This window comes from Myotis nattereri (genome assembly GCF_964212035.1).
Source record: "Myotis nattereri genome assembly, chromosome: X".
Lineage (NCBI taxonomy): Eukaryota > Metazoa > Chordata > Mammalia > Chiroptera > Vespertilionidae > Myotis > Myotis nattereri.
Genome location: NC_138078.1, coordinates 47509789 through 47514337, shown reverse-complemented (window position 1 = coordinate 47514337; position 4549 = coordinate 47509789).

Genomic DNA, 4549 nt, shown 5'->3' with positions numbered 1-4549 from the left:
TCAGTTATACAAATGTAGAGTCACTATATTGTACACCTGAAATTTATATAAACAACATGGGGTTGTATACCATCTATAATTAAACTTAATAAAGGGAAAAAAGACCCTAGTCGGTGTTGCTAAGTGGTTAGAGAGTCAGCCTGCACACTGAAGGGTCTCAGGTTTGATTCCTGATCAAGGGCATGTACCTTGGTTGCAGGCTTGTACCTTGGCCCTTATTGGGCAGATGCAGGAAGCACACAATAGATGTCTCGCTCTCTCATCATTGTTTCTCTTTCCTCCCTTCTCTTTTCCCACTCTGGAAAAGTCAATGAAAATAATTTCCTCAGCTGAAAATTAACCAATAAATAAATAAATAAAAAGGGAAAAAAGAATGTGAAAAACATATCTTACAGAATCGGGCAGGAGGAATTTTGCAATTTATATATTTGATAAGAGCCTTATATCTAGAATATATAGTATGTTATGGCACATTAATAAAAATACAATTTCAAATTGGCAAGTTATTTGAATGTGAATTTCTCCAAAGAATATATATAAATGGCTAATAAGCACTTGAAAATTTGCTCAACATATTAGCCATCAAGGAAATGCAAATAAAAAAAACACAAAAAACAAACAAAAATAAACCTCAATGAGATATTATTTTATACCCATCAAAATGACAGTGATCAAAAAGATAATAAGTGTTGGTGAGGATGTGGAGAAATTGAAATCCTCATGCACTGCTTATGGGAATGTAAACTGTTAGAAGTGATTATGAAAAACCGGCTGGCAGTATATAAAAATTTAAAACAAAGTTACCATCTGACTCAGCAAACCACTCTTAGGTATATACCCAAACTAAATGAAAACAGATATCTACAGTAAAACTGATAAATGGATAAATAAAATTCAGTATGTCCATACAATGGAACATTATTTAGCATTAAAAAGAAATGACATACTGATACATGCTGCAACATGGATGGACCTTGAAGACATTGTGTTAATTGGAAGAAGTCAGTCACAAAGGAAAATATTTTATAATTCCATTTATATTGAATTTTCATAATAGGCAAATCTATAGAGATAGAAAGTAGATATTGAATTGCCTAGGACTGAAGGAAGTGGGTATGGACAGATCAGACAGTGGTAGCTAAGACCTGTGTGGTTTCCTTTTGAGGTAATAAAATGTTCTATAATTATGTCAATGGATGTGAAACTCAATGAAATGCTAAAAGCTACTGACTTATAGTCTTCAAATGACTTAAATATGTGGTATGTAAATTATATCAAAATAAATTTATTAAAGAAAAACAAAAATCAGGCTACAGGCTGGATTTTGCCTAAAGACTATAATTTTGACCCATGGATCATTTTCAAAAACATTTCACATGTGCTTTAATAAAACATGCATTTTCCTGTGTTGTATGTAAAGCTCTAAATATGAAAAAAATGCTTGTAATAATACTTGTAATAATGCTATTTGATCTTCACTATCATCAAATTTTTGGTCTCCTTAATCTATCAATTTCTGAGTGAAGTACGTTAAAAATTTTCCATTATAATATCAAGTCTGTTAACTTTTTCATTTATTTTCACATTGCTTTATATGTTTTGAAACTTTGTTTTCAGAAACATACAAATCTAAAATGATTTTTTTCCTGGTAAACTATACTTATTATCATCACAAACTTACCTGTTTACATTAATGCTTTTTGTCATAAAGTTTATTTTGTCTGTTATTCATATAAACGTGCAAGTTTTTCTTGCTTTGGATTTACCTAGTATACACTGAGTGGCCAGATTATTATAACCACCTGATGTTTGTAGGCAAATTAGCTATAATTTTGCGCTGAAGTTGCTAGAGGGCCAGATCATTATAAATATCTGAATAGTACAACATACCTAAGTATTGTTGCTGATCAAGTTCATCCTATGATGTTGATGGCATATCCCAATGGAGATGGCTTCTTCCAACAAGATAATGCACCATGCCACGGTGCTCGTATTGTGCAGGAGTGGTTTCAAGAACATGAGGAAGACTTTACCTAGCTTAGGTGGCTCCCACAATCACCAGATCTCAATCCAATTGAATATTTGTGGGATGAAGTTAAAAGAGCCATCAGGCAGCTGGTTCCATAACCATCAGATCTCACAGAACTGGACAATGCTATTCATCAGGCATGGTGTCAGATTCCTCACATCACCTTTCAATATCTCGTGGAGTCAATGCCAAGAAGAATTGCCGCAGTATTGAAGGCAAAATGTGGCCCAACGAAGTACTGATGGGGTGGTCATAATAATCTGGCCAGTCATTATAATCTGGCCACTCCATGTATATTTTTACTTTTTTGACCTCTAAACTTTCTGACTATTTTTAACAATATTATGTAGTTACTTAATAAAGTCTAATGTTCATGAGCAATATTCAGCATCCATTTATGATAAGGACTCTTAATAAATTAGGTATAGAAAGAATGTACCTCAACATAATAAAATTCCATATATGACAAGCCTCATATGCAATGGTGAAAGGTTGAATCGGAAACAAAGAAGTAAAATTGTCTACATTTTCGGATTACATGACTTTATATATAAAAAATTCTAAAGGTTAAGGTTGCAGGACAGAAAATTAACATACGAAAATCAATATTTCTATATGCTAACAACAACAATAAAATACTTAGGAATAAATTTACTAACGGTGGTGAAAGTTCTCTACACTGAAAACCACAAGACACTGATGAAAGAAATCTAAGAAGACACAAGTAAATGGAAAGATATCCTGTGTTCGTGTTCATGGACTGGAAGAATAATCATTGTTAAAATGTCCATACTACCCAAAGCCAGCTATAGATTCAGTTCAATGCAATATTTATCAATATTCCAACAGTTTATTTTTACAAATATAGAAAAAACAATCCCAAGTAAATGCAATCATTATTCTGAGGAGATATCTCAAACCCAAATTTCATAGCAGCATTACTTACAATACTAAGACATGAAAATATCCTAAGCGTCTACCAACAGATGAATGAATGAAGAAGTTGTGAGATTGCCCTAACCAGTTTGGCTCAGTGGATAGAGCGTCGGCCTGTGGACTGAAAGGTCCCAGGTTCGATTCCGGTCAAGGGCATGTACCTTGGTTGCGGGCACATCCCCAGTAGGGGGTGTGCAGGAGGCAGCTGATCGATGTTTCTCTCTCATCGATGTTTCTCTCTCATTGATGCTTCGAACTCTCTATCCCTCTCCCTTCCTTTCTGTAAAAATCAATTAAAAAAAAGTTGTGAGATTATATATATATATATATATATATATATATATATATATATATATAATATTATTCAGCCATTTGTGACAAAATGATGGGTATTATGCTAAGTGAAATGTCAGACAGAGAAAGGCAAATGCTGTATGATCTCACTTATATATGGAATCTAAAATATATCCCCAAACCCCAAAACAAAACACCAAATTCCTATGAGCAGACTGATTTGTGGGTATCAGAGGTGGGGTATAGAGAGTGCTGAAATTCAGTGGAGGTATTAATGAGGTACAAACTTCCAGTTATAAGATAAATAAATACTGGAGATATAATGTGCAACATGATGACTATTGTTAACATTGCTGTATGATATACATGAAAATTGTTAAGAGAACCCATGGACACAGACTGTAGTGTGGTCAAGGTCTGGGACAGGGTGTAGATGAGGACTAGAAGGGGTCAATGGGGAAAAAAGGAGACATCTGTAATACTTTCAACAATAAAGATTTAAAGAGAAAAAATCATACACACACACACGAAAAAACATTTTTTTTTCCTTTTGATTTGATGTCTATATGAGTGGTGGATATTAACTAAAGTTGCTGTGATAAAAATTTCACAGTATATGAAGTGAAGGCATTATGTTGTATACCTTAAACTTACACTGTGCTGTATATCAATATATCTCAATAAAACTGAAAAAAACGAATTAAAAACAAAGTTAATAACTATCTTTACCTTTTTCCTTAATGACATTTAAATTTTAATGATCAATATATAAACCATTATAAAATTCTTTTATTATATCTTATTTTGTCACATATAAGACATTACTTTTATACTTTTGTATATAGTCAATATATGGTTAGATTAACCCATGTAATTACCTATATCTTTGCTCACTATTACCCATTGTATCTCAGACCTTCCATCCAAGATCTTTTCCTAACTTAAATATATCACTTAGAATTTCCTTTATTAAAGGTCCTATTAAAATATATTTATATTAACTTGAAAGATAGTTCTGCTTGGTATAGAATCATCTCAGTACATAAAAGTCAATTTTCCACCATCTTCTGCTGTCATTATTATTGACTAGAGGCCCAGTGCACAAAATTTGTGCACTTGGTGGGGGGGGGGTCCCTCAGCCTGGTCTGCACCCTCTCACAGTCTGTGAGCCCTCAGGGGATGTCTGAGTGATGGCTTAGCACTGCTTCGGAAGCAGGAAGAGCTGGAAGAACACTGACCACCAGAGGGCAGCTCCTGAGTTGTGCGTCTGCCTCCTAGTGGTCAGTGCAC